Raw genomic sequence first — 24,222 nt, 5'->3', positions numbered from 1 at the left:
GTGATGCCTCCATGTGGTGTCATACGCCTTCCGCAGATCGAAAAATACAGCAACGAGATGCTGACGTCGGACAAAGGCCGTACGGATTGCAGATTCCAGCCGCACCAAATTGTCCACTGCAGACCGGCCCCGACGGAAGCCACCCTGGGATGGAGCGAGGAGACCGCGCGACTCAAGGACCCAGCACAAACGCCACCCCACCATACGTTCGAGCAATTTGCACAAAACGTTGGTGAGGGTAATGGGACGATAGCTGTCCACCGCCAGTGGGTCCGCACCGGGCTTCAAGATGGGGACAATAAGACCCTCTCGCCATTGCGACGGGAACACGCCTTCGCTCCAAATGTGATTAAATATCGCGAGAATGTGTCTCTGGCAGTCCCTGGAGAGATGCTTCAGCATCTGCGCGTGGATGCAGTCTGGGCCTGGTGCTGTATCAGGGCAATCGGCGAGGGCAGCGAGGAATTCCCTCTCGCTGAAAGGAGCATTGTATGTTTCATAATGACACGTGTGGAATGAGAACGGCGTCCGCTCGGCTCGCTCCTTTAGAGAGCGAAAGGCGGGGGGATAGGATGCAGTCGCAAAGCTCTGAGCAAAGTGCGCGGCTAGCTGTTCAGCAATGGCGGCAGCGTCCGTGCAGACAGCGCCGTCCAAGGAGAGCCCAGGGACACCCATAGGGGTCTGGGATCCATAAATCCGCCGGATCCGGGACCACACGAGCGAGGAGGAGACACGGGAGCCCAGGGAGAAGACGTACCTCTCCCAGCACTCCTGCTTACGCCGTGCAATAAGACGACGGGCGAAGGCACGGAGCCTCTTAAAGGCGATGAGGGTCTCCAGAGACGGGTGCCGCCTATGACGCTGGAGAGCCCGCCTACGGTCGCGAATAGCCTCAGCAATCTCCGGCGACCACCAGGGGACAGCCTTCCGCCGAGGGAGGCCAGAGGAACGGGGGATGGCAGCCTCGGCCGCTGAAATGATGGACGTGGTGAAAACACGGACCACCTCGTCAATGTCACCCTGTGGGGGAGACGCAATGGTGACAGCGGAAGTAAAAGCTGGCCAGTCAGCCCTGTGGAGAGCCCAGCGGGGCAAGCGCCCAGAAGAATGACACTGGGGCAGTGACAAATAGATTGGAAAATGGTCACTACCACACAGGTCAGGATGCACTCTCCAGTGGAGGGATGGGACAAGTCCAGGGCTGCAAATAGAGAGATCGATGGCCGAGAACGAGCCATGGGCCACACTGAAATGCGTGGGAGCAACGGTGTTCAAGAGGCTAAGGTCAAGCTGAGCCAACACATGCTCCACGGCCCGACCGCGAGCATTGGAGACAGTCCCACCCCATAGAGGGTTGTGGGCATTGAAATCGCCCAGCAGCAAAAAAGGTGGCGGCAGTTGGGCTATCAGAGCAGCCAGGACATGCTGCGCGACAGCACCATCAGGTGGAAGGTAAATACTGCAGACGGTGATAGCCTGTGGCGTCCACACCCGAACAGCGACAGCCTCTAAAGCTGTTTGTAGAGGTACAAACTCGCTGTGAAGAGAGTTAAGGACATATATGCAGACGCCACCAGACACCCTTTCATAAGCTGCCCGGTTCTTAAAATAACCCCGATAGCCACGGAGGGCGGGGGTCCGCATTGCTGGAAACCAAGTTTCCTGCAGAGCAATGCAAACGAAAGGATGACAGCTGAGAAGTTGGCGGAGCTCAGCTAGATGGTGGAAAAAACCGCTGCAGTTCCACTGGAGGATGGTATTAGCCATGGATGGGAAAGGCGTGAAGGGATTGGGGAGGCAGATTACGCCTCCGGGGCCCCTGCTGCTACTGAGTCACCACCTGGACAACAGCCATCTACTGCATCCGAGGATTCAAACCTGCGACCGTTCCGGACTGAAGCGCCTAGAACCGCTCGGCCACAGCAGCCGGCACGCAAACAACACAGTGCATGCATTCCACGTGATCCAACTGTTACACAAAATTCTGAGAACCCTGTTTTTGGCCCATTTCGATTACTGTAGCACACATACATTTCCCATACTCTGCAAAGTAACAACCTATTCTGCAAGTGTGTCTTTGTGTCTGAGAGTCTGGTAAAAATCCTTTTTCCAGGACATACTCTACTAAAATCGTCATCTTCAAAAATATTTTGCTCTCTACTAGTGATTTCTGCTGGTAATTGTCTTTCTTGCTTATTTTCAAAAAGTGCTGGGATGCTCTTCTCTGCCTAAAGCTTTCTCCACACTTTACCATTCTTTCTGATACTCCACAATTTGTGTTTGTTTCTCTGATTGCCCAGCTTATAGATACCAAGCTTAAAATTGCCTTCTGTTCTTTATGACTGGATTCCTGTATCTTGCCCTTTAGTTCAGCCAGCAAATGTGCATTGGCAGTAGAATTTCGTCATTGTTTAATTTTACCGGCTTGTTCATTTTGCCAAGTTACACCCACAGCATTACAATTCTTTTTGCCAAAGGAATTAAAGCACATTAATATTATTTTTTGTAAACTTGCATACTGAATAGGCAGATAAAGTTGACATGACATTTTCCCACACAGTGCCTCCCTTGTGATATTTTCCATGTGCAATCAGTCCGTTAAAGACAGTATATCTGCATAAAAGTACTGAAATACAAACTTTCTTTTACACCCTTATCTATTTAACAGATACTCTTCAAATAAAAAATCACAAGATACACACCTTAGAGAGAATTAGTACTACATAATATTGATTATGAACATTTTTAACATGCAACTCACTATTTTACACATAGGGCTGACTGTTCAGTAAGAATGTTTGATAGGGCAGAAACAAAAAATTTACACTTTTCAACTGTGATTACTGGTACCTGAAAAATAAGGAGGTGGAACACTATCCTTTGTATTGGATTTTTATTTCCTTTCATTTCTTACAATTAAAGAGTGCTGTAGACGACCTTTTTTTCTGTTTTTCTGATTCAGACTCATTTCCTATTCTTTAGGACTTCTGACTTTACTTTCTCCACACATTACTAGATAACTATAAAACATAATACAAGATGTCAGATTCTCAATGCAGCTCCACTGTGTTGTAAGTTTTTAGAGCCTTATAGAGTAATATTGCAAAACCAAGTCTAGTTTTTTAGGCAGTTTATAACACGGTCATTCTAATGAAAATAGTTTAAAAGCTCACACAGAAAATACTTTATTGTAAAAGTGGGATAAAAATACCTATTTTTGGTGTTTTTACAAAATTGTCAAATTTGCCTTAAATCTGTAAACTACTGGAAAGCAGAAGGAGAATGAAATTTTATAGTCTACGTCCTTGTATTGCATGTTATTATCGGCAAAGTTTCAGGTTAATCCCACAATTACTTCTGGAGATATAAAACGCTAAACTTCAAATTTTTTCCAATTGTTTATTTCTTTTGGTCGACTCTGCTTCAAATCATCCATACGAAAATTGCTCATGAAATCTTTTATTTCACATAAGAGACTGCATAAAGTTGTACAAGCTGGCCTTAGCTTTGTTCCTTTCAAGAAAATACTGCTGAGATATTATGTCTCAAAGTCGTCACAAACTGAGGGGTGTAATGTTAATAGTTGCGCTATGGAGCCAAACAAAAGACTATATCACCAAGGGTATTGAATTGGTGATGAAATTTTACCCATATTGAATGTTCACACAAAATTCCATCAAAATTCGTGACCTTCATGCAGAAACTTTTTCTGAAATTGGACCACTTGATATGGAAAGGCCCATCTGCAAAACTCTCGGCTCTACACCACAACTAAAAAACGGTCATTATCAATACTCATTTATCTGTGTCTTTGCTTTGGTACCATGTGGTGATGATAGCCCTAGAGCAGAAGAGTCATTGCAGCTACCCGGCAGGGTTGGCAATGTTCACTATGGTTTTAGTCGTGGAAACACACATTGCCTGGGTTATAAAATTGCTGGAGCCATGTCACTCACTCACTCATGAAATTATGGCATCGAAAGATGCTGGAGAAGAAACAGTGCGCACATGGATCAACACTATTACTTGCAGTCCACCTACATGCTGTTGCTGTGTTTATAGATGCCACTAGAATTTTCATGACTAGTTAACAACTCCCATTCTCTCTTTGCATAGCAGCATTTGAAATTAGAAGGATTTTGTTTGTTGCTTAGACAAGTATGGTAGTCAATTGGTCTGCAGTCATCTTGTCCTTCAGTTTCTAACATGCTGCAGGTTGGAGTAAGCAAACTTCCCAATCTGTATAACACTATTTCTGTTCTAATAATTTCCCATGTGTGACTGGGATATTTCCACTAATATTTCAGTATCGTTTATTAGTGACTCCCAAAATTGAAACACTGCCTCAACTTTCACTCACACTGAAGAAAACATTCAGATTAATTCAAAATTCTACTAATTATTAGCTGTCAAAAACTTCCCATCTAATCCATTACATTCACAAAACAAGTTTAGGGAGAAACATCTGCAATCTGACAAGAAATCCAATACTACCACAGTCACAGTAAGAGGAGAATTTCTTTGGAAATAAGATAATATTTATCTGCAAGAAGGGAAGGAAGCGACAAGTAGGGAAAGTCTATAGCCAAGACTCACGAATGCTAAATTTACTTGAGGATGGAAAGAAAATTACCTTTTAACATTGTGTCACACTTTTAGCATGGCAAAAATGGTAGATGCTGGTACTAGGGTATGAAAAGTCTCCTGGACCACGTACTTACAGATTCAACGGGGATGAATTGTAACATATTTAAATATCTTGGTCTCTCTAATAACTACTGTCAGATAATACAGCTAAAGACACACTTGGAAAGACCACAAAACCACAGGCCTATAAAAGGATCTTCTCAAAACTTTAAACACATTATTCTTCTAATGCACTGACAAATCAAGCCTTCGATGAAGTGTAGGCTATATAGACAATTATGTAGATTATGGAAAAATTTCCGAAAGTTGAAAGCACTGAACACTGAACAGATAGTATTCACTTTGGTACAAAAAAGGAAAACAGCTCTATTGTATTATGCATAGATGATAATCTATAGGTTTTGTAACAAACTCAAGAGTTTTATTAATTAGGCCTAATGTGGAATGAACACACAAAGATACTGGCAAAATGAATGTCATCAGCATGTTACGCTCTTAGGATTCTATCATCAGCTTGTAACAGCCCAAGTCTAGTGGTGACATGCTGTTCCTACATATACTTAATTCTCAGCTATGGGATTCTTTTCTGGAGATCACAAGCATAAAACAAGTAACAAATTTTAAATTCCAATATTAGGGCTGCGAGAATAACAGCAAGAAGTAGTATCCAAGCACTAGTTACTTTCATGTTCCATGGATCACTTCCACAATAAATCGTAATGATGTGGCAAGAGTCATTCTACATTCAAATAACAAATTAAAAATATGGCTAAATACTGACACTTTTTTTAATTTTTTTTTAAAATAGACATATGCAAGTTTGTATTTCCTAACCACCGCCTTTATACAATATAATAGAGACTTTTCTATGGAATATAAGGAGTTGTTGAGGAGAAACTTTTTCAGTTTGTTATCAAATTTTACTTTGTTGTCAGTCAGACATTATATATCACTAGGTAAGTGATCAAAAATTTTCATGGAAGCACTGTGCACCACTTTTGGTGCTAGAGACAACTTTAATGTGGAGTAAAGAATGTCATTTTCTCTTCTGGTCTTGTAATTATGTACATCATTGTTCCTTTTGAACTGCCATGGATTATTTAAGCAAGCTTCAAGAAGGAATAAATATACTCAGAAGCAGTAGTTAGTTAAAATGCCAAATTCTTTAAACAGGTGTCTGCAAGATGGTTGTGAGTGAGCACCAGATATTATTCTTACAGCACGTTTTTTAGTAATGAAGACTTCCTTTCTTAAAGATGAGTTACCCCAAACCATTATTCTATTCACCTTGTGTTACACTTATCAACTGCGTAGTACCCCCTAGACACAAACAACTGAGTACGTTGTGTCTTTTTAAAATTGAGGGTGAGACCATTTGCAGAAATCCAGTCAGTGATACTTTTAAGAACACCGTTTACCATTTCTTCTGTTTCTATACCTATGCCTCGACAGACTACAATACTAGCGTCATCTGCAAAAATAACTAATTCTACTTGTTGCATATTAGGTGGAAGTTTGTTTACATATATGTGAAACAATAATGGTCCTACGACTGAGCCTTGGGGAATCCCATATTTCATTTCTCTATGTTACGAGAATCTCTCAGGATTAAAATGGTTGAATTACTATTCCTGCATTTTTTTGGTCAGATTTGACATTATCGATTAGTAGACTATACCATCAATGGCATAAAACCTCAATTTATCTGGAAGAATATTGTGACACACACACACACACACACACACACACACACACACACACACACACACACAGTCAAATGCCGCTGAAAATACCAACTGGTACTATTATTACTTCTTGCTTGTAAAATTTTGTGAGTGAATGTATACATGGACTTTTCAGTTGAATAACTCTCTGAAATCCAAACTGTGATTCGCTGAGGATATTATTGTTGTTTAGGTGGGATACTATTCTATAATTAAAAAATCAGTCAAAAATTTTGGAAAACTATGTCAGTAATGAAACAGGTTGATAGTTATTAACATTTCTCTTATCACATTTCTTATAGAGAGATTTAATAATGACATGTTTCAATATCTCTGGAGAATTGTCTTGAGTAAGTGATGCATTACATATTTCAGATAAGACAGGGTTTATTAAATGGGAACAAAATATTGTAAAGAACTATTTATAAAACTGTGTATCCTTACTGTACAAAGTGACAACACCTACAAATATTTTGTGCAAATCTGGGAAGATATTATAAGTATTTCACTACTAGTTCTATAAGTCAGTCTGGACTTGTATTTACCTAGCGAAAGTAAACAAAAAACTGACATCATTCTGCCGCCGGGGAATAAATTTGTATAATAAATTGTCTAAGGGTATAAAACAGATTACTGGAACACATCTGTTTAAAAAGGAAGCTAAAACATCCTTCATGCACAACACATATTACACAATTCGAGATTACTTAGAGTAGTGGTTAATAATGAAAGAGTACGACAAAACTCCATCACATTACATCCCATTATGACAACATAACACATTAAAAAAAAAAAAAAAAAAAAAAATAATGCTGAGACCTACAGTGCATGACAGTAATATTTTGTCTTTCTCCTGTTCTCAATGTATCACTCATCATAGGGGTATGCTGACTCAGTTTTTCAGGTAGGTTGAGGTGAGGACATGAAGACATACCTGGGGCATAGTTGCATGTTTACAGACCTAGAGTCAGTTTCCCAGATGGGCTGGAGGGAATGCAAGAAGCATAGTAGCATGTTCAAGGTCCACAAGTCACCAGGATGTGTATTGCAAAACTACGTTTCCGTTATATATTATCTTGTGAAAACTCTGTGTAGATAACAAACATTATCGTACTGGGGGGGGGGGGGGGGGGGGGCAGGACCAAATAAAGCAGTAAGGTAGTTAAGACAGTGATATCATATTCAGGAGGCTGGAGTTTGCTCTGACTGGCCATGCTTATTTATATTTCCTGTGGATTTCCTGGATTTGTTCGGGAAAATGTCACATTGTTTCCCTCAATAATACCACAGCCAACCACCTGGCCAATACTCATTAAAACATACGGATACATTCTTCGTATATTCTGAACTATATTATTGTCACTGTATAGTCATGAAAAATCATATATCACTGTGAGATGATTCCCAGATGTATGAATAAATAAAATCAAACCTAATCAATGCCATCAGAGACGGAGCACAAGTTCAGATTTGACAAGGATTAGGAACGAAATGGACCATGACTTTTTCAATGCAGTTATCTTAAACTTTGGCTTAAGTGATTCAGGCAAATCACAGAGAACATAATTTGGACAACATATGCAGAATTTAAGCCTACACATCCCAAATAAAAGTCTATAGTGTTATTAATTTGGCATCTTACTCAGCACAAAAAATCCACCAAAAGAAACAGTAAAACACTACACACATTATTCACCTATGGAAATATGAAAGTAGCTGTGAAAATCAATTAGACCTATGATATGACTAAAGAGCTGCACAATGAAGATACAGAAAAATGTACATTATCTATGAAGCAACTGAACTAGTTGACTCATTTTTGTATTTATGGCATAGGAAGATAATTTAATGAACTGAAAAAGAAATAAACAGAAGAGTAAAACTGACCCTGAGTGCTTCTGTTAAACTATACGGAGTTTTCAAAATGAATTTCCCACTATTTCTGCAACAGAAAGTTTACAATCAGCACATATTATCTTTATAGTAGTGAGACACAGGCTTTTACAGGGAAACCCATTCAAATACTGAGAGTTGTTCAGTGAACAATCTAAAAATGTATGTTGGAATTACTAGGAGGGGCAGGGGACCAAACCAGTGGGTCAGGAAGGGACTGGAGTTGAACACTCGAAGTGAAATGGAGAGAGGCAGGGTTCATAATCAAGTGAATCAATGATAGACTATCTAAGGAAATTCTTGACTGGATTTCAAGTAGTTAGAAGATGAAAGGTGGGATATACATGATTTTAGAAAAGAACAAACTTGTTATTTTGCTATTTGCATGTTCCGTAGATCATAATTGTGACTTCTTGCAACTATATGGAACAATAAGCCAGTTTTACAATTATATTAGGCCACACACACACACACACACACACACACACACACACACACACACACACACACAGAGAGAGAGAGAGAGAGAGAGAGAGAGAGAGAGAGAGAGACAAAATTATTGGGGGCTTGAGGGGTAATTGTCAGGGTCAGCAAGTACAGAAAGAAATAAAGAGTTGAAATGCCATTATCATTATCCTATACCACCCATGAGGAAATGGTTCATTCTGTTGACCAAGCAACATGGCACAGTGGTTAGCACACTGCACTCGCATTTGGGAGGACGAAGGCTCAAACTTGCGCCCAGTCATCCTGATTTAGGTTTTCCAGGATTTCCCTAAATCGCTTCAGGTAAATGCCAGGATGGTTCCTGTGAAAGGACATGTCCAATTTCCTTCCCTAATTCGATGGGATCGATGGCCTCGCTGCTTGGTCCCCTCCCCCGAATCAACCAACTGACATTTTGTCACATCGAAAACTGCCCCCCCCCCCCCCCAACCTTTAAATCTACTTGCCTACAGACTGCACTACAGGGGTGATGCATGACCTTGGCTGGTTGTCCATGACATAAACACATAACATGGCACAATCCAATCATAACTTGCTGAGATGGTAGTTTCTCAGAAACAGTTAGTCACAAGAAAGACTCGCATGGATGTGCTCATCCAATAACCAACGACAACAAGAAAGAAGGAAGGACGACTGGTGTTTTACGTCTACCCACAACGATACAGCTAAGATTATTAGAGGTGGAGCTTTTCTTGAATTTCTTTCTATAGGAAGGAAAAGAAGCAGTCATGGCTGTTTTAAGGGACCATACCAGAACTTGCTTGGGCAACCGCAGAGAACCGATGCCTGGATGGCCTATCCAGGAATTGAACCCAGGTGTCTCCAATACAATTTGAGGGCTTTAGCCATTACATCAACTCGTTCAGTTCCCACGGAGATAATGCTGAATTACTATTCACCGAGTTTCCTACATATTTGGCCACTGAAAGAATTTGAATTTGGCAGGTTTGTAGACCTGATACTGAAGTATTGGCATTTCGCCATGTGCAATAATTTTTATAGCTGAGTCACTGTGAAATAAAGAAAGAGAATGAGAAAAGAGAAAACTGTTGCTGAATACTGAGTGTAATTTTTTAAAGGTAAAACTTCAGAATAAATAGAAAAGTCAGCCTGTATATTATTCATGCACTGTTATAGCTGACATACAACACATCCTTGTATCGTTCACTGGCTTCAACAGTTATAACAAAACTTAAATAGAGGAAGCATTGATGCCAGCACATTCTGTTTGCAGACATGGATTTAATTATATCTGGAAGCTGCAGGGATATGGTGGAAACTGTGAGGATGACAGCAATGACTGAAGTTGTAGCAATTTATTAGTAGTATTTCTTCTATAGATTTCCTAAAAAATTCCAAACTATGTTGGATAACGGAGACAGAAAAAAATCTCTAACAACATTTCTGAAACACCACCATCAGTCTTGTTCTGCACGACTATACAGCAAATTGTACTGAGACATTTTATAGGTTTTTTGGGAACTTATCTATGTGAATTAATTTTTTTGAAAAATAAGTAAAGGAATAGACTCTATATAGATAGTAATTTGAGGCTAAAATTAACAGTTTTAGTCCAGATCTTGACTCTGTCATGGGGGACAAACAATGCCAAAAAATCCCACTGAGTTCTTTTTAACACTGACCAATTAACGTTCAGTTTTCATATAGCTGTGACAAGTAAATGAATACAATAAAATATCTTTCTGTTCCAAAACAAATTTTTTTTTTCAACCCTTCTTGCACAGTATATTTTACTAATCAGGCCTGTATGTACGTGTGTGTTTTTCTTCTCTCTCTCCCCTCCCCCCCCCCTTTTTTTCCAGCTTGTGGGAGCATGCATGGGCATGGTGGGGACAGGATTGGCTGCTAGATGCAGAGTCGAGAGGCTGCTATGAGAGAGGGGGAGGAGGGGGGGGGGGTAGAGAGAGGAAACATGTTGCAGAATCCTTCCTAACCACCAGGAACGCCATAGAGAAACAGAGATCCAGAACTAAAAATTAAATAGCTTTTGCCATATTGGTATAAAAGATAAAAAGTAAAACATGGTTGACAGCCCGCGTGTCGTTTGCTAAAATGGCCAATAACTCAGACGGCAAACACAAACAGGAATGTAAGCAGTTGAAAAAAGGGCATTCCATCAGGAAATGGTGGACAGTTAAAAGTTGAGCGCAATGTGCACAAAGTGGTGGGGGAACACCATTTATCAAATGGTGATGGCATAAAAGGCTGTGCACAATATGCAACCTAGTTAAAATAACCTCCTCGTGGCAATTGGCCTGAGAGTAGGTCTTCCAAGCCACTGGAAGAGGCTTAATAACCTGGAGGTTGTTCCCACGAAGGGAGGACCAGTGGATATGCCAAAGTGACACCACCTGCTGACAGACGGCAACAAATAGAGCATTGAAGGGAATGTAAGAACTAGAAGGCTGAGATACAAGGACTGCAGCCTTGGCAGCGACATCAGCTGCCTTGTTTCCTCTCAGATTGACGTGACTAGGAACCCACATAAACATCACAGTAGCTCCATCAAGAGTGAGCAAGTGACAGCATTCCTGCACCCATTGCACTAGGGGATGGATCATGTACAGCACACAGAGGTTTGAATGGAGCTGAGAGAGTCTGAGCAGATGACACAATTGACAAGCCTGTGTTGCCAGATGTACTGCATGACCTGACACTGTGCAAAGAGCTCTGCTATAAATACTAAACAGTGTGTCGGAAGCCAATACCGAAAAACAACGTTGACGCCTATGACAAAAAAACCACCCGATACCTCGGTTAGTCCAAGAGCCATCAGCATACACAAAGGCACTATCGCGAAGTTGCATGTGAAGGTCATGAAACTGAAGGCACTAGAGTGAGGCTGGAGTAGTGTCCTTTGGAAGCGAATGATGGCCAAGGTGAACACAGACTGCCGCACAACGCCAAGGTGATGAAGGGTTCTCACCTGCTGTGAAAGTTGCAGGGAGCTTGAAGCTTGAAGTCAAGTTGACGGAGCAAGAGCCGAAAGCGAACTCCAGGAGGTAACAGAGAAGAGGGAAATGCCCCATACTGGTGATAAAAGGAGTCATTTAAGAAGGATGCATAGGATGGGTGATCACGCATGGCAGACAAATGGCATGCGTAGCTGCTGAGGAGAAAGTCACGGCGGTAGGACAACAGTAGCTTGGCAGCTTCTGCAAGCGGACTCTCAACCAGATTAGTGTAAAAGATGCCAGTGGCCAAACAGATGTCACAAAAATGGTTCAAATGGCTCTGAGCACTATGGGACTTAACTTCTGTGGTCATCAGTCCCCTAGAACTTAGAACTACTTAAACCTAACTAACCTAAGGACATCACACACATCCATGCCCGAGGCAGGATTCGAACCTGCGACCGTAGCAGTCCCGCGGTTCCGGACTGCGCGCCTAGAACCACTAGACCATCGCGGCCGGCCCAGATGTCACAATATTGGATAGTATAGACAGCGTAAGAGGGACGGACGTGCAGATGCATACACAAAACACTCATGGTCTAGCTTCAAATAGACATGGGACCAGTACAAATGGAGGAGGGGGGTTTGATCTGCCCCCTAAAACTTAACTGCGTCTGAACAGTCCTACGAAGGCCCAATGGTACCGATCGGCCACCGTGTCATCCTCAGCCCACAGGTGTCAATGGATGCGGATATGGAGGGGCATGTGGTCAGCACACCACTCTCCCAGTTGTACATAAGTTTACGAGACCGGAGCCGCGAATTCTCAATCAATTAGCTCCTCAGTTCGCCTCACAAGAGCTGAATGCACCCCGCTTGCCAACAGTGCTCGGCAGACTGGATGGTCACCCATCCAAGTGCTAGCCCAGCCAGACAGCGCTTAACTACAGTGATCATGTGGGCGGACCAAGAAAGTCTCCTATGAAGCATGAACCCCAGGAATCTCGTAGTTTCAACAAACAGAAGAGCAACAGGCTGAAGAAGTAAATACAGTGGAAGAAACCAATTGCACCATCAGAAATTCATGTCGGTGGAGAAACGAAAGCTGTTGTTGATGCACCTTGAGTAAAGACGATCGAGACACCACTTAAGACACCACTCAATGAGACAGGTCCATAGAGAACTGCAATACATGGAAATTTATTAACGAAAAGGGAGCTGGAGATTCCAGCAGGTAAAAGGCCATTATAGGGTTAATGGTGGTAGCAAAGAGGACACGCTCAGGACAAAACCCTACGACACATCGTTTTCCTGGATAAAGGTGTCTGACGAGGCAGAACTGACACATACCTTGAAAACTCAGTCTTTTAAAAACTCCTGAACAAAATGGGGCAGGCAGCCTCAGAACCCCCACGTGTAGACAGTACGGGGGATACCAGTCCTCCGGCAGGTGTCATAGGCTATCTCCAAATCGAAAAACACAGCCACAGTCTGGGATGTCCGCAAAAAAATAATTCATGGCATGGGTGGACAAAGTGACGAGATGGTCAATTGCAGAACGGCATGCTCGAAATCCACACTGTGCAGTGGTTAGTAAATGGCGAGACTCAAGCCACCATACCAGCTGGGCCTGAATCATAAATTCCATCACTTTGTAAGCAGCTGGTGAGAGAAATGGGGCGGTAACCAGGAGGAGGGTGATTGTCGTTACACAGCTTAGGTGTGGGAATGACAGTGGTTTCACACCAGCATTTGGGAAACATGCCCTCTGTCCAGATGTGGTTGTACGTATTAAGCAGAAAGTGCTTGCCTGCAAGAGAAAGGTGCTGCAACATCTGCATGTAAACAGCATCTGGCCCTGGGGCGAAGAATCGGGATGAACTGAGAGCAAGATCTAGGACCCTCACAGTAAAGGAGACATTGTAGCACTCACGATTCTAAGAAGAGAAAGGTCTCACCCGAGCCCTCTCTGCCCGTTTCCCATGGAGGAAGGGAGGGTGGTAGTGGGAGGAGCTTGAAATCTCCAAAAAATGGTGGCCCAAGGTGTTCGAGATAGCAATAGGGTCCACGATGACATCGTCTCCTATTGTCAGGCTGGGAATTGGGGATGGATCTTGGTCCCAGAGAGCCATCAAACGTTGGTCTGGAGGAAGTTGGCCCACATGATGGAACAGGCAGTAGAACTGTTAAAAGAACTAGAGATGTATGATTTCCCTATATTTGAGAAGTTCAAAACAGTTTTTTTAAAAAATTATCTGCTGATCATCACAAAGTGTTTTGCAAACTTGAATGCAAGTGTGGAACCTTAAATAATCTGGCCAGAGTCTCCAAACTACGATTCCATTTCGATGGTAAATAACAGATACCAACCCGCAAAAATTATGACGGTATTATCAGCTGTAATCTTCTCTAAATTTTTCAGAATTTTTCACCAAGTCAGTTTGGCCATTAACAAAAATGCATCCACCATCAACAATGGCTCTCTACTCAAGTTAATTATAACAGTTTTCTTTCCAGGATAAATTTCAATTTCTAAATAAAATCACCCCCCCCCCCCCTGAACCATGGACCTTGCCGTTGGTGGGGAGGCTTGCGTGCCTCAACTATACACAGGTAGCCGTACCATAGGTGCAACCACAACGGAGGGGTATCTGTTGAGAGGCCAGACAAATGTGTGATTCCTGAAGAGGGGCAGCTGCCTTTTCAGTAGTTGCAGGGCCAACAGTCTGGATGATTGACTGATCTGGCCTTGTAACACTAACCAAAACGGCCTTGCTGTTGTGGCACTGTGAACAGCTGAAAGCAAGGGGAAACTACAGCCGTAATTTTTCCCGAGGGCATGCAGCTTTACTGTATGATTAAATGATGATGGCCTCCTCTTAGGTAAAACATTCCGGAGGTAAAATAGTCCCCCATTCGGATCTCTGGGCGGGGACTACTCAAGAGGATGTCATTATCAGGAGAAAGAAAACTGGTGTTCTACAGATCAGAGCATGATATGTCAGATCCCTTAATCGGGCAGGTAGGTTAGAAAATTGAAAAAGGGAAATAGACAGGTTAAAGTTAGATATAGTGGGAATTAGCAAAGTTTGGTGGCAGGAGGAACAAGACTTTTGGTCAGGTGAATACAGGGTTATAAATACAAAATCAAATGGGGGTAATGCAGGAGTAGCTTTAATAATGAATAGGAAAATATGAGTGCAGGTAAGCTACTACAAACAGCATAGTGGACGCATTATTGTGGCCAAGATAGACTCGAAGCCCACGCCTACTACAGTAGTGCAAGTTTATATGCCAACTAGCTCTGCAGATGACGAAGAAACTGATGAAATGTATGAAGAGATAAAAGAAATTATTCAGATAGTGAAGGGAGACAAAAATTTAGTAGTCACGGGTGACTGGAATTCGAAAGCAGGAGAAGGAAGAGAAGGAAACATAGTAGGCGAATATGGATTGGGGCTAAGAAATGAAAGAGGAAGCCGCCTGGTAGAATTTTGCACAGAGCATAACTTAATCACAGCTAACACTTGGTTTAAGAATCATGAAAGAAGATTGTATACACGGAAGAACCCTGGAGATACTAGAAGGTTTCAGATAGATTATATAATGGTAAGACAGAGATTTAGGAACCAGGTTTTAAATTGTAAGACATTTCCAGGGGCAGATGTGGACTCTGACCACAATCTATTGGTTATGAACTGTAGATTAAAACTGAAGAAACTGCAAAAGGGTGGAAATTTAAGGAGATGGGACCTGGATAAACTGAAAGAACCAGAGGTTGTACAGAGTTTCAGGGAGAGCATAAGGGAACAATTAACAGGAATGGGGGAAAGAAATACAGTAGAAGAAGAATGGGTGAAGGCAGCAGAGGATCAAGTAGGTAAAAAGACGAGGGCTAGTAGAAATCCTTGGGTAACAGAAGAGATAATGAATTTAATTGATGAAAGGAGAAAATATAAAAATGTAGTAAATGAAGCAGGCAAAAAGGAATACAAACGTCTTAAAAATGAGATCGACAGGAAGTGCAGAATGGCTAAGCAGGGATGGCTAGAGGACAAATGTAAGGATGTTGAGGCTTATCTCACTAGGGGTAAGATAGATACTGCCTACAGGAAAATTAAAGAGACCTTTGGAGAAAAGAGAACCACTGGTATGAATATCAAGAGCTCAGATGGAAACCCAGTTCTAAGCAAAGAAGGAAAAGCAGAAAGGTGGAAGGAGTATATAGAGGGTCTATACAAGGGTGATGTTCTTGAGGACAATATTATGGAAATGGAAGATGATGTAGATGAAGATGAAATCGGAGATTTGATACTGCATGAAGAGTTTGACAGAGCACTGAAAGACCTGAGTCATACCAAGGCCCCGGGAGTAGACAACATTCCATTAGAACTACTGACAGCCTTGGCAGAGCCAGTCCTGACATAACTCTACCATCTGGTGAGCAAGATGTATGAGACAGGTGAAATTCCCTCAGACTTCAAGAAGAATATAATAATTCCAATCCCAAAGAAAGCAGGTGTTGACAGATGTGAAAATTACCGAACTATCAGTTTAATAAGTCACAGCTGCAAAATACTAACACGAATTCTTTACAGACGAATGGAAAAGCTAGTAGAAGCCGACCTCGGGGAACATCAGTTTGGATTCCGTAGAAATATTGTAACACGTGAGGCAATACTGACCTTACGACTTATCTTAGAAGAACGATTAAGGAAAGGCAAACCTATGTTTCTAGCATTTGTAGACTTAGAGAAAGCTTTTGACAATGTTGACTGGAATACTGTCTTTCAAATTCTGAAGGTGGCAGGGGTAAAATACAATGAGCGAACGGCTATTTAGAATTTGTACAGAAACCAGATAGCAGTTATAAGAGTCAAGGGACATGAAAGGGAAGCAGTGGTTGGGAAGTGAGTGAGACAGGGTTGTAGCCTCTCCCCGATATTATTCAATCTGTATATTGAGCAAGCAGTAAAGGAAACAAAAGAAAAGTTCAGAGTAAGTATTAAAATCCATGGAGAAGAAATAAAAAATTTGAGGTTCACCGATGACATTGTAATTCTGTCAGAGACAGCAAAGGACTTGGAAGAGCAGTTGAACGGAATGGACAGTGTTTTGAAAGGAGGGTATAAGATGAACATCAACAACAGCAAAACGAGGATAATGGAATGTAGTCAAGTTAACTTGGGTGATGCTGAGGGAATTAGATTAGGAAATGAGACACTTAAAGTAGTAAAGGAGTTTTGCTATTTGGGGAGCAAAATAACTGATGATGGTCGAATTAGAGTGGACATAAAATGTAGACTGGCAATGGCAAGAAAAGCGTTTCTGAAGATGAAAAATTTGTTAACATCGAGTATAGATTTAAACGTCAGAAAATCATTTCTGAAAGTATTTGTATGGAGTGTAGCCATGTATGGAAGTGAAACATGGACAATAAATAGTTTAGACAAGAAGAGAATAGAAGGTTTCGAAATATGGTGCTACAGAAGAATGCTGAAGATTAGATGGGTAGATCACATAACTAATGAGGAGGTATTGAATAGAATTGGGGATAAGAGGAGTTTGTGGCACAACTTGACCAGAAGAAGGGATCGGTTGGTAGGACATGTTCTGAGGCACCAAGGGATCACCAATTTAGTATTGGAGGGCAGCGTGGAGGGTAAAAATCGTAGAGGGAGACCAAGAGATGAACACACTAAGCAGATTCAGAAGGATGTAGGCTGCAGTAGGTGCTGGGAGATGAAGAAGCTTGCACAGGATAGAGTAGCATGGAGAGCTGCATCAAACCAGTCTCAGGACTGAAGACCACAACAACAACAACAACAAATAAAATCAAATTCTAGTAAACTTGTGTAAGCAGACTTTTCGGGTGCCCACCAAACCTACACAATATCCTTGTCCATCCCTTCTGCAGGCCTGCTTCCAACCCCTTGCCTCATGGCTCATATGCCTACAATACACCTAAATGCAAGTCTTCCTACTACACACCAACCCCAGCCATGTCACAGGTATATCTTATCCCATCAAAGGCAGGGCCTCCTGTGACAGCAATCAGCAGTCAGGCCCCAGCGGCCAGAGACCATAGCCATGTGAGTGAATTGTGCTTGCTTGAATGTGCGTCACCTATTTCTATGAAGGACTTTTTTGTTCGAAAGCTTAAATGTTCAGCAGTATTTCCTTTGTCCCTGTCTAGCATTTTTGGAATAGATTGTGTTTGAAGAAAGTGTTTTGGAGTATAGGTCTATGGTGGCACACACCAGTATTGAAAGTTGATGTTTCACTGTTGTTGTTTTTTTAGTAATGTTAATGAGTAATTGTACTGGTGGAATGCCTTATGCTAGTATTGAAATTGGAATTGTGTGTCTGGTTGTTTGTTAGTGAGTTATTTCAATGTCAGTAGTTACTGGCTACGGATTTGTTTGTGAATTTGGAATTACTAATTCGACATGTTCTTTACGTTTGGCGATTTAACTTGGTATGACTAAGAAGCTTAACAGAAGGTGGTTGTGTGCTGGAATGAACGATGATATGGGTACAACCACAAAGTTTTTGTGGTTGTATGGATTGAATGTTGAATGTGTCAAGCGCCACATGTATGACAAAGTTAGGAAATTAATGAAAGTTGCTGTATCACAAACCACGGGCGAGTATATCTGGCGTTGTCTACGTGATAATGTTTGTCGATCCATTGGTAGGTGTTCCTGGTTCGAGAGATCTAGGCTGGACATTGGGATGCTGTGTCATTAACTTAACATTTTTGCTATCACTCGTCACTTGGGTTTTGTGCTAGTGAGATGGGCGCAGAAATGTTTGTAACTAACAACGGTATTTTACGGAATTGATCCTCTTCAATAAGATATGATATCGAAGGCCTTCTACACAATAGTCAGCACCATGGCGTCTAATTAATGTAATGGTACTCAGGATGAAAGTGATTAACAAGCAACGGTTCCTGTTACAGCAAGTGATTCCCCTACAATGACTTTGGAGCACCATCGAAAATTTTATGAACCACCTACGTAAAGGGAGTGAATATGGCTGGAATACATTGCACAAACAGTTTCAGATTCAGATTATTGCTATGTTTTAAACTATTGCATTATTACACCAAAGCGATGTCAACGACTTCTGTATAACGATACTGAAACATTCACTCGACAACGTGTTGAGAGTACTCCCAAGCCCTCACAATGCCCTGCCCAATGAGGCATTTGCTCAATAACATCAATACTGCACACGTTTCTTCAATGTGTATCTTCAATACCTAATTTTTACGGATGACCATGAAAACATAATTACGACCACGACAGTGTATGCAAATGCAAAAATAATTTTCCGCAGTTCTCTTTATCAGTATAAAATAATAACTCACCTTTAGTAGAATGGCCGGATATATTTCTTTTAAATTGACACTACTACTGTTATACGCAAAGTTTAAGAAGCAGAGATGACAAACATCTTGTTTCCGTACATCACCATTCTTGCCGTTCGTTAACAACAAGTAACAGAAATACCAAAGAAAACTATGTCGTGTTTACACCGCACAATTACAACCACAATAAAAACAAACTTATGTACACATTTCCACGTGGTTCACTTCTCCAAAGACCACATAAAGTAAACATTCACCATCCTTCAATTGGCTCAGTAAATATACAAAGATTATAATATGCTCGAACTAAGTTGACACTCGGCGCGGTGGATGGTAGGAGCAACCGTAATGGCATTTCCCATTTAGGCATTTACAGTCGCTCCCATCAGCTACCGCTCCGCGCGTCAGGTTTGTTTGCTCGATTATTACACATGCATTCAGTCTCAGTTACATGGAGGTAAAAAAAAGAAGAGAGGTGGCATTGCGTCACGAACTTGAAGCCGATGTTCGCCATCTTAACTAGCCTAAAACATTAGGTTCACCGCATTAATACCCCACAGTTGACAGTGCAGACACTTGCCCGTGACATCACTCTGACTGTGTCGTATTACTACAGCAAATACGCATTCAAGAACAGAAAAACGTTCGAAATTTCCTTCCTGACATTATGTTATCCATGTATTTATTTCTCCATGGGACCTTGTTGGTACGTAGAATGTACGTAAGATGTTGGATATCATTTAATACAATATTGTTTCTATTATTTTAACATCGTAAATCTCTTATGGTTATATTATTTACAATTGGCAAATCATTTATATTTACAATGTTACTGTGGTTTCAGTGGATAAGATTAGTACATTATTATTTAACAAGGTACTCTTTCAGCCTGTAGAAGCAGTGACAAGTTAGATATGCCTTTCCTGTAGTTCTGAGCTCTGCTGTGTTTATTGATTTATGTTACTTGGTTGTTTCCTGAATAACTTTTTTCCAATGTGTAGAATTCCATTTTGGTTGAGCTTAGTTTTTGTATGATGTATATGGAGATCCATCTTTTTTGCCTTGTGTTATGAGTGGGTACACATTCCTTTTTGAGGAAGAGTGCAGGATTTTCAATCGCATACTGCTGTTTGAGCACTAATGTTTAATATACATGAAGGCGTGGATGTGGGAGGATTTACATTTTTGTGAAGAGTGGCTTGCAAGAGTTTTTGTGTTTGGCACCTTCTATGGTTCTTTTGGAATCTAAATAGCTTTATGATATTCGGAGAAACTCCTCACAAAATGACTCCATCATTCAGCATTGATTGGACACTTGCATAGTACACACTTTTTGGGCAGTCTTTACTACAGTAGCTATCAAGTATCCTCATCACATATCATGATGTGTTCAATTTTTTGGTGAGATTGACAATATGAGTTCCCCACCTGACATTATCCTGGATCCACAGCCCGAGAAACTTTGTCAGGTCCACTCTATTTAGAGCTTACTTTGACAACTGGGTATTTAAAGCTTGTGGCACCTCTTCCTTGACATTGTTGTTTGCTACGCCCTTTCCTTCATTTATTGTAAACTTATTATATGGGAATCATTCTGCTATGCTGCCCATTGTCTTTGTTATGTTTTCTTGTAGTAGGTTTTCAGATTTTGCGGTAAAGAGAAAGCTTGTGTCGTCAGCAAACTGGTAAGCATTTTGACACTGTATGTTTGTTTGTAGGGCATTTACATATAGGAGGATCAGTAGTGGGGGGGGGGGGGGGGGGGGGGGGGCTGAACAGCACTGGTCCCAGTAGTCATCCTTGGGGAACATCATATTTCGTGTCCTGCTGAGCTGAGTAATGATTTGTGATTTTGTTGCTGTCTTTGTGTTGTATTTTCAATGTTTGTTTCTGATCGCAAAAGTAGTACCTGATCCAGTCATTAGGTGTGTATCTGATGGCCAGTTGATTTAATTTCTGTAGGAGTGCTTCATAATCTGCTACATAGAATGCTTTTGATAAGTCAAGGCATGCACCAGTGATATAATCGCAACTGTCCACTTTCTGGTAAATTTCACTTAGGAATTCGTAGGTAGCACTGTTGGTTGAGCGGTTCTTCCTAAACCCAGATTTGATATTTTTCCATAAAGGCCGTAAGTCTCTTGTGGAAGACTGTGTCTAGAATTCTTGAGAATCTAGACAACAGGGCAATTGGCCTGTAATTGCCAACTTCTTTGTGTTTCCTTTTTTGTAGACTGGTTTGAATTTTGCAATTTTTAGACAAGAAGGAAAGTCCCTGACGTCAGTGAACTGTTGCATAAATATGATAGTGGTTTTACAATATGTTCACTACAACTTTTTTATAATTTTGTCATGTATATCATTTACTCCTGAGGACTGGTTCGTTTTTAAAGTTTTTATAATGTTCTGGATTTCCTCTTCATTCGTTGGGTACAGAAAGAATGATGTAGCAGAGCTGTTGATCTTAAGTGGTGATCTTACTGTATTTTGGTTACTTGTAGTAATCTTACTAATTAGTTGTGCACATTTGTTTGTCAAATAGCTGTCGAAGGTATTTGCTACTTTCCTTCACTCTGTTATTTTTTCTCCATCTTGACATAAGACGATATTGGCATTTCTGGTAGTTACGTGTATGTTGTTTCGCAACTTTCTGCATAGCATTGTTCTTGTTTCCAGCAGACTGAATGTATAGATCATTTGCCTTCATTTTTGCTTCCTTGACAACTTTTTAAAGTATTGTCTTGTATTTTCTGTAATAAGCATTAAATTACTCACCTACCTGCTGTGTCTGTGTAATATCATATACACACATCAAAAAAGCTTTGCATCACCTCAGTTCCAAGAGTTCTGGAACCTCTACAGAAGACTGGAATAGTGATCATCATAAACATAATTTCCGCCTTTTTTATTGGTCATGAAAACCACATATTGCATGTTGCACCACCGAGGCCTTCAGAGGTGGTGGTCCAGACTGCTGTACACTCCGGTGCATCTAATACCCAGTAGCACGTCCTCTTGCATTGATGCATGCCTGTATTCGTCATGGCAAACTATCCACAAGCTCATCAAGGCACTGTCGGTCCAGATTGTCCCTCTCCTCAAGAGCGATTCGGTGTAGATCTCTCAGAGTGGTTGACAGGTCATGTTTTCCATAAACAGCCCTTTTCAATCTATCCCACGCATGTTCGATATAGTTCATGTCTGGAAAACACGCTGACCACTCTAGTCGAGCGATGTCGTTATCCTGATGGAAGTCATTCACAAGATGGGGGCGCGAATTGTCGTCAATGACGGCGAATGCCATGCCAATACGCTGCCAATATGGTTGCACTATCGGTCGGAGGATAGCATTCATGTATCATACAGCCATTACAGCGCCTTCCATGACCACCAGCTGTGTACGTTGGCCCTACATAATGCCACCCCAAAATGGCAGGGAACCTCCACCTTGCTTCACTCACTAGATAGTGTCTCTAAGGTGATCAGCCTGACCAGGTTGCCTCCAAACACTTCTCCGACGATTGTCTGTTTGAAGGTAAATGCGACACTCACTGATGAAGAGAACGTTATGCCAATCCTGAGCGGTCCATTCAGCATGTTGTTGGGCCCATCTGTTTTACGCTGCAAGGTGTCGTGGTTGCAAAGATGGACCTCACCATGGACGTTGGGAGTGAAGTTGTGCATCATGCAGCCTATTGCGCACAGTTTGAGTCGTAACAGGACGTCCGGGAGCTACACGAAAAGCATTATTCAACATGGTGGCGTTACTTTGAGGGTTCCTCTGAGCCATAATCTGTAGGTAGCGGTCATCCATTGCAGTAGTAGCCCTTGGGCGGCCTGAGCGAAGCATGTCATCGACAACTCCTGTCTTTCTGTATCTCCTCCATGTCCAAACAACATCTCTTTGGTTCACTCCGAGACACCTGAACACTTCCCTTGTTAAGAGCCCTTCCTGGCACAAAGTAACAATGCGGACGCGATCGAACCGCTTTTCTTGTAATGAGGTCAACATTCTGTATTAATTCTGGTAGCATTTTACCAATGAACGACTTTCCAGCATTGTTATGTATTGTCGATGTTTCGTAAACAGTTCTCTTGATATGGGAAGTTCGAAGAATGTCACATTATGATAGGCCTTCCATAATTTTTGTAACTGTCTGTTTATTTTTTCAAGCTCCGAATTTATGACTGTGTTACCCTGCAGATCGTATCTGTGTGGCATGCTAGCAACTATGACGTTAGACACTTTGAGATCATGTAGTGTATATTTTAAACACTGTGTAGCATGTTTACCCTCATTCTGGCAAACATCATTGCTTCCACCCATGATTATGACGGTATCATTCTTGGATAACTAGTTTAGTGAGCTATTGTTTTTTATTATCTCAGTGAGAGGTGCATTCGGTTTTGTTATTCCTCTAGCCATAAGTGACGTAATATAATCATTTATTTTTTCGGCAATTATCCTGGCGTCACTGTCACTGAGCATCACAACTCTTTTTTTTAACTTCACTTGTTTATTACTTGCTGGCATTTTCTTGGCCATGTACTCTGAGTTAAGCTCTATAACTTCTAGTTGGGTTCATTGGGTCGATTTGGAGAGGAGGCCAAACTGCAAGGTCATTGGTCTTATAACTTCCAGTATTTAAAACAGTTGTTGCATGCACACGACAGAAATAACGAACAAGAAGCACTCGTGAACAGTAGTTTGCTAATGTTTTGAACTACTTAAAATGCCGGCGCGCCTCGCCCACTCTGGCTTCAAAACAATGTAAAGTATAAAGCCGGGTTCTCAGCCGCATCTTCTGTGGCGCCACAACTTATAACTTTCTGTAGTTGGATCGTGAGCTACCGTTCACACAGGACACTACAAATGCTACATTGTTGCACAGATTTCAGTATGGCATCAATTGAAATCACATGAACCATTGGGGCTACCAACAGTCTCTCCTCAACGAGCATTCAACATACGTCGCTGCATGTGCTTTTCAAGCTCCTTGGTGGTAGATGAAAAAATCAAAATGTTATTAAGAGATGCTTATGCTAATGGCAAGCTGAACAAGAGAGATTCAATAAATCTCCCCTACATTTGAGCCTTATTTTTGAGGCTGTAAGGCATGAAGGATTAATCATGAAGCCTGAAGGGGGGTAATCAGTTCTG

General features: G+C 41.5%; 1 protein-coding gene across 2 annotated transcripts in view; it reads right to left on the bottom strand.

The window, feature by feature from the left end:
• LOC124611521 (protein SDA1 homolog) overlaps positions 1 to 19,427 on the bottom strand; it is a 179,651-nt gene extending 160,224 nt beyond the window's left edge. The window contains exon 1 of one of the 2 annotated variants that reach the window (XM_047140253.1): positions 19,062 to 19,427. The gene's annotated coding sequence lies outside the window, so the exon portion shown is untranslated. The remainder of the gene's footprint in view (positions 1 to 19,061) is intronic. The other variant, XM_047140252.1, reaches the window with a different exon arrangement.
• Positions 19,428 to 24,222: the final 4,795 nt, after the last annotated feature.

Source organism: Schistocerca americana, chromosome 1 (assembly GCF_021461395.2).
Source record: "Schistocerca americana isolate TAMUIC-IGC-003095 chromosome 1, iqSchAmer2.1, whole genome shotgun sequence".
NCBI classification, from domain to species: Eukaryota; Metazoa; Arthropoda; class Insecta; order Orthoptera; family Acrididae; genus Schistocerca; species Schistocerca americana.
Note: the sequence above shows the minus strand (reverse complement) of the source record. Positions and strands in the feature narration are given on the sequence as shown.